Source organism: Lithobates pipiens, unplaced genomic scaffold (genome assembly GCF_037356315.1).
Source record: "Lithobates pipiens isolate NorthernLeopardFrog02 unplaced genomic scaffold, aLitPip1_a1.2 Scaffold_18, whole genome shotgun sequence".
In the NCBI taxonomy this organism is placed as follows: Eukaryota; Metazoa; Chordata; class Amphibia; order Anura; family Ranidae; genus Lithobates; species Lithobates pipiens.
Window position 1 is genome coordinate 519,958,247 of NW_027507758.1, and position 7,677 is coordinate 519,965,923.

Genomic DNA, 7,677 nt, shown 5'->3' on the forward strand with positions numbered 1-7,677 from the left:
TAAAGGTGGGTTTGATGTGTGTGTGTCTGTTGTTTCCCCTCCCCCTTTCCCCTTCCCCTCTATTTCTGCATTTACGAATGTTGTGACATACTTTATTATTATTTTGTACTTTGTATTTTCGGTTTAGATCTTGTTCAAACTTTCACACATCCCCTGAAGAAGCAATCTAATGCGAAACATGTCGGGACTATGTGTGCTTGACGAGAACAACCACTGTATTGCATTATTCTGAATCTTTTAAGCATATATTGCTACTGATTTTAAGCTCAAACTTAATAAATTTTTGTACTACTAACTTTGTACTTCAATTAATTGTATTTTGTTAATTAGCACCGCAAAAATCCCTAATTTCCCTTCCTGTCCTTTGATTCATGTTTCAAACTTTCAGGGATGAGGTGCCATCTTTGTTAGGTGTTGCTTGAGGTTGAACCATCAAAATTATTCCAATTTTGTCCCCTGGTGTTTCAATACACTATTTTCTCCTTGGTTCCTCATCAACAACACAACATATGTTCTTACTCTGCTATTTCAGTAAATACTAACGTGTTTTGCATTGTGTTTTTTTTTTTTTTTTTTTTTTTTTTCTCTTCCCCTCCCACACGTTCCCTTATCTCGGTATGGCGGCCTTTAGTGGTGAGGCCTGGGATGCTCTAATGGACAAAGTCCAACTTACACAAAAAACAGGTGACATTTCAGATAAAGATCTCGATTTTGCTTTCCTCAGATTACGCCTCCTCGAACGAAAGGTTCGAGTTTTTTGGCACAAAAAATATTTTCATAAATACATAGAAAATCTTATTGTACCTTTTGGACTGCGAATCCAGATCTTTCCCAATATTAAAAAAGTTGATGATATCATTAAATCGAAGTGGGAAGAAAATCTACAAACATGCTCCTTTGGCATGATGTCTTTGTTATGTATTCAGTATGATCATGAACTTTCTATACTGGACAGCCTAATTTCCCATTGGTATGAAGATCATGAATCTAGAATTTCCACCACGAGATTCCAGAAAAAGGAACAGGACCTTCAAGTCCTTATTGAAAAATATACTTTAGAAATTATTCAAATCAAAGAAAATAAATTTACCAGGGATAGCCTGGCCCACACAAATGGTTATGCTTACAAATGGACTCGAGATTCCAAACCTAAATTCACTAAATCTTTCAATTCACGTACAAATAGAAATAATGATAACACTCCCAATGTCTCTCCACCCTCCTCCTTTTCTTCTACACAGTCCACCATGTACCGTGACCTGTCTGAGGACAGAGTACCGAAAAAAAGAAAAGGGAACTCTGAACACGCCTCCACTGAGTCCCTTCGGAATCAATTGGGCACTCCGCTCTCTCGTCGGGCACCACCATTTTCATCGAAACCAACACCTGCTGGTACACTTGCGATGTTTCACCCCTCTCACTCTCTTTCTTTAGGCTCTCGTGGCACACAATCAATGTCAAATCAATGCACAGCCCCTTCGGCCCAGGCAACTTCCTCCATAACCTCTTTGCAATCTGCGAATCCATCGGTAAGCACTACCAATGTCATTATCTCGCCTCTAGGTACTCCTTTACCTGCAGATTTGAAATTGGCACCTATTTTTTTAGGCAAGGACCAGATTCCACCGATGATTTGAATGACATTTATGTACAAGGTAACCTTGATTCATCTACAAATGAGTTGTCAATAATAAATTTATCATCACAGAGATTATCCGAACCTGAATTGGAAGTCTTGAAATTAGGACTAACCTTTTGTCCTGATTCAAACACAACCAAATTTCAACTTATTAAGGATTTACATCTTTTTGCCCGTAGACTGTTATATCGAGTTATCTTTGATAAGCCTGTTACTCCAGACTTTGATAGTAATGACAATGTCCGGTCTTATGAAAATATGACCGAACATTATGCCATCAAAAATTTGATGGAATTATGGGAGGAGGGAAACACTGATGACGACGACTCGGAAGCAATTTCCACTCCTAGTCTGTCAGTCCCAGGTGTTTCCTTCCCCCCCCCTCCATCCTTTAAATGCAAATCTAGAGCATTTCCTCTACTCAATGCAAACCCAAACATTTGGGCGTTTATACAGCAAACAACTATAGAGATTGAGAAATTGTCGTTTCATTCACCTTTATCTAACAATCTTTCGTTACAACATAGAGCAGCTATTAAATCCTTACAAAAAAATACAAATTTAATTATTAAGCCCGCAGACAAGGGCGGAAATTTGGTGATCATGGAAGTTGTATAATACACCTCCATGTGTCGAAATATACTGTCCAATAGAAATTGGTATCGTCCTATTTCTAAAACTGTCATTCTAAATTATCGAAATATCTATTTGAATCTCATTTTTAAGGCATATCAACAAGGGGTCATTGACCTCAACACATGGAAATTTCTAAACATCAAGGATCCAAAGATTCCAACTTTTTACGCACTACCGAAAATTCATAAGTCTCAAACAAATCCCCCAGGACGTCCTATCATTTCCGGATGTTCCTGTTTAACTGAAAATGCGAGCGCATTAGTTGACAGCTATCTAAGTCCACACGTCATCTCTCTATCTTCATATGTTAAAGACACCATCGATTTGTTAAGAATGATTGAGGGACTGTCTCTCCCTCCCAACTCATGGTTGGTTGCCCTGGATATCGAAAGCCTCTACAACACAATTCCCCATGACAAGGGAGTTGAAGTTGTACGCAGGTTTCTTTCTGAAAGAGGTTCCTCTTTCTTACAATATAGTTCTTTTGTTGTGGACCTTCTTGAATATATTCTTAAGCATAATGTCTTTGTTTTTGACTCCACCCACTACCTCCAGGTACAGGGAGTTGCGATGGGGACTAAATGTGCCCCATCGTATGCAAACCTGTACCTGGGGGGGTGGGAAAAGGAAACTTTCTCTAGAGAAGATTTGTCACCGTTCTTGGATAAAATTATTTCATGGTTTCGTTATATCGATGATGTTCTTTTCTTTTGGGCAGGTACGGAAACAGAATTAAAAACTTTCTTTCAATTGATTTCTATTAACAATTTCAATTTGAAATTTACTATGCAACATAGTCAGTCAATAGTTAACTTTCTAGACATAACTATCTCGGTGGACAGTGAAGGTAGACTCAACTCTCTCTTATTTAGGAAACCATCTGCCGGTAACACGGTTTTACACGCTACTAGCTTTCACCCAATTTCTTTGATTAACAGTATTCCCTATAGCCAATATTTGCGTTTAAAGCGAAATTGTAGCAAAAATTCAGATTTTAATATAGCAGCTGATGACCTTTACCAAAGATTGAGAAAAAGAGGATACAGTCATAAATGCTTGAAACGAGCCTATAACCGTGTAAAACCTAAAACTAGAACTTCACTTATTTTTTCAACCCGACGTCCCAATACAAATGATTCAGTTAGAATTATTACTCGCTATTCCAATCAGCATCGTAAGTTCAAAGAAATTTTACACAAGTTTTGGCCACTCCTTCTAGCTGACCCTATTACCAAGAAACATATTAAAAACTTTCCCGAAGTTACCTTTAAAAGAGTTCCCTCTCTCAAAGATAAATTAGTGCATAGCCACTTTGAACAACCAAAGTTGGACACTAGAGAAGTAACCAGTGGCACTTTTCCTTGTGGCCATTGTGACGTTTGTTGTTATGTCAATTCACATACCAAACTTAAACTGCCAAATGGCAAATGGCACTCCATTAAACATCGAGTCACATGCCAAACACAGGGCGTTATATATCTGGCCCGTTGCCTTTGTGGCGGGTTTTATGTAGGTAAAACAAAGCGACAATTTTGTATTCGAATCAAGGACCATATCAAACCCATTATCAAGAAGAAAATGGAGACGGCCATCAGTCGACATGTTGGCCTCTTCCATGCCTTCAATCCCAAATTTATCACCTTTTCCGCACTTGAACATATCCCCCTTGATGTGAGAGGGGGCAGTGTGGATAATATCTTACTTCAACATGAAGCTGAATGGATTTTCAACCTAAGGGCTACAATTCCACCTGGCTTCAATGAAAACTTAAGCTTCAAACCTTTTTTATGATATAGAAACCTTTTCTGGCCTTTCAATCTTGCTGACCGCTCTTCTGAGAGGGAACCTGGTTGGGTTCCCATTTCCCTTTCCCCTCCTTCCCCTTTTCCCTCCCTCCCCTCCCCCTCCCTCCCCCCCCCCCCCCTCCCTTCTTTTTTATTTTTATTTTTATTTATTTTCTCATTGTTCTATTGTATTATTTGAAATTTGTCTGTATTGATTTGTTTTGAGTATAAAAATACATCATGTATATGTCTATATGTTTACGATATTATTATGTTTTGTTATGTGCAGCTTTTAGAGAATTATTTTTTTGTTCTTCCCTTTTTAGGATTTCCCACCCGAATGGTCCACCTCTACGGCTTCCCCATCAGTGCTGTCCGCACGGACACCCGGGGGCACAGGCGCCTTGTGTGCCATTGCCCCTTTTCAGCGCTGCGACGCTCCCCCTACATTGGTCGGAAGGATTGGCTATTTCTTCTGCCATTCTGTTCCGACCCTCTTTTCCATCGTTTTTTGCCTCTACGCCTGACCGGGCGGTCAGATTGATGGCCGCGTTCGTTTATGCCTTCGCTTTCTACGAAGGCATCGATCGTTCCCCTCTTTCCTCCGCCCACATGCCTGAGGCATTATGGGGTTTGTAGGCCTATTCAGTCTCGTCCCATTGGTGAGCATGCGCAATAGCGCTCCTTTTGTCCGCATCAGGCCGACTACGTCAGACGCCGGCTTGATGGCGGGGCATATAAAAAGCCTTCGTAATATCGTCATTCCGTTGCGGGTTGCAGCCAAGGGTGACGCTTGATCGTTCAGACTCTGTACTTTTCGGTAAGCTTATTGTTACATTCTTAAACATTTATTAGATCGGTCCTTTTTTTTATTTGAAAACGTTCACGTATCTCTCTGCCGGTGTTTCAACCCTTTGGACCTAGGCTACTGTCTATGTCCCTTTTTATATGCTTGCATTAACTCCCTGGCTTTGAATTCTATGCCTTGGGATGCGAATGTTTAACTCTCTGGGTATATCTATATGCCTGAGGGTTGGTGTCTGTATAACACTCAGTTTATGATGTACACACCACCCTTTTGAGATACATTTTTTATTTTTTTTTTTTTATTTTTTTTTTTTATTTTAATTTTTCTTATCTTCGTTTTGTTTTTTCCTTGATTGGCCACCCAGCTGGTATTTCTATGCAGGTGTGTCTCCCTGATTGCTCAAAAAGATTTCTTCTCAAAATGCGAGCGTCCCCACTGCTTACAATTATCCAACCTACGTAAGTAATACATTTGAAACTAAAATACATCCTTGTATTATTTTTTCTCAAAATTTTTTTTCTCAATTTTTATACTTTAGAGGGTCCTTCACCCCCAAAAGGTTGTTTTATTTTAGCAACCTTGAAATTAAGCTAGGTACTCAAAGAACTTTAAATCATCCCAAAATTTCAAATTTGGTCTTACTATATATTCCTTTTTTTATCAGTTTTCTTGGGTTGGCTTTTTAGCCCCCTGCGATTCAGCACTGCTGTGGCTAACCCCCGAGGTGGACAATCCCACTACTTTACCACCAACGTAGTGGTTAAAGGTGGGTTTGATGTGTGTGTGTCTGTTGTTTCCCCTCCCCCTTTCCCCTTCCCCTCTATTTCTGCATTTACGAATGTTGTGACATACTTTATTATTATTTTGTACTTTGTATTTTCGGTTTAGATCTTGTTCAAACTTTCACACATCCCCTGAAGAAGCAATCTAATGCGAAACATGTCGGGACTATGTGTGCTTGACGAGAACAACCACTGTATTGCATTATTCTGAATCTTTTAAGCATATATTGCTACTGATTTTAAGCTCAAACTTAATAAATTTTTGTACTACTAACTTTGTACTTCAATTAATTGTATTTTGTTAATTAGCACCGCAAAAATCCCTAATTTCCCTTCCTGTCCTTTGATTCATGTTTCAAACTTTCAGGGATGAGGTGCCATCTTTGTTAGGTGTTGCTTGAGGTTGAACCATCAAAATTATTCCAATATTTGCTATTGTTTTCCTGCCTCTCCTCCCGGCCAATCAGGTAGCGGGTCTTAAGACCCAATTGGCCAGAGAGGAGAAGCAATCATATTGGCCGCTACAGGGGAGGATGTACGGGGAGATCCGGGAGATGACCATCCTCAACGAGCGAGCTCTCTGACCTGCATCACCACCAACACACAAGACAGAGCTCAAATGTGTGAGTACCACCCACAGAGGGGGGGAGGGGGGGTTGTGTGGTTTGTTTGCTGCCCCCCCCCAAAAAAAATAGAGCACCAGCCTCCACCATGCAGAAGGTTTTTTACCTTCATCTATAGAATTACCTTCAGCCTTTAGAACCACTTTACTACTTGCTTGTCCCACCACCTGCTCCACCAATATGACATAGGGGTCAATGGATGGAACCACAGAATGCATTAGGGGTCTCAGACATCCAACACACCCAGAGGCATTAGATGAAAAATATTTTTCAGTCCCATAAAGGGATTGTAAATCTTATTTTTTTTAAAATAAAAATATCAAATAGGCCTACACTTACCTGCTCTGTGCAATAGTTTAGCGCTGAGCACCCACGATCCTCTTCTTCATCGGATGCCCCCATGGCGGGCTCGCTCCTGAGTCCCACTGCTGTGTCTATTGACACAGACAGTGGACTCAACCCCACCCGTCCCTGCTTCGATGTCACTGGACTTGATTGACAGCAGCGGGAGCAAATACCTGTCAATGTAGTGCTGGTGACAGAGCGGTAAGTTTTAATGCTTTTCTTCAAAGTAAGTCATTCTTAATATATTTTTTAATATGTAACATAGAGTTGCCTTAAGGCCTTTGCTGACCTAAAGTTGAACCCTGGGAATAAGGCAAAATTTAATCTCACTGTCCCCACACCATACTTCAATGGTTAACTGCTTGTAAAGTTTAGGCAGAACCAGAATCAGGAGTAATAATTAACCTACTTCTCACTCCAGCAGGCTCCCTCAATTTGTGCAAGCTGTCTCCTACTGCGTTCTCTCTAAGGCTCTCCAGGCCATGGTTGTACTACAGTCTGGCTCAAGTACAATGCAGGCTTAGTAGCCCTTCACAGTATGGGATGACATAGATGAACCACCAACAGCCTGGAGCGGAAAGGAGAAGAAGGTTAGGCTTGGAGCCGGCTGGAGCAGAGGTTGATATTAAGTGATACTGCTTGTTCATCTCCCCCTGAGACTTAATGAGAATGTAATCCTTGCATTGTTGGGGGGACCCCACTGCAAGGGTGCATTTTGTCTAATTTGCAGATTTCAGCTTCAAACTAACCTGATTTATCTGCTTCCCAAGAAACTGCAAATAAACATTCTTATAATGAGTTCTGTACTGCTAAAATGCCAGCTGTTTTCTTTGCAGCTGCCTGGTCAGCACAAGGTCCAGGATGCCACTGGAAGCCTTGGGTTCTGGGAAGTGGATAAGGACAAACCTTTAGGGTTCCCATTACTTGGCTAATCAAAGTTTAACTGGCAGAATAAAATCACTTAGATAATTGCAGGTTACTTTGCTCTGATCGTTACAATTAACAGTTACATTAGCTGAAAGTAAAGCTGCCTACAGACATCAGGCCCAGCTGCCAAATG

The 7,677-nt window shown here is 40.6% G+C and overlaps 1 long non-coding RNA gene across 1 annotated transcript; it reads left to right on the forward strand.

The window, feature by feature from the left end:
* The first annotated feature begins 620 nt into the window (after window positions 1-620).
* LOC143988852 (uncharacterized) lies at window positions 621-5,936 on the forward strand. Its single transcript, XR_013276929.1, has 3 exons — window positions 621-684; window positions 1,242-1,529; window positions 5,756-5,936. It is a non-coding gene; the product is annotated as an uncharacterized LOC143988852 (long non-coding RNA).
* Window positions 5,937-7,677: the final 1,741 nt, after the last annotated feature.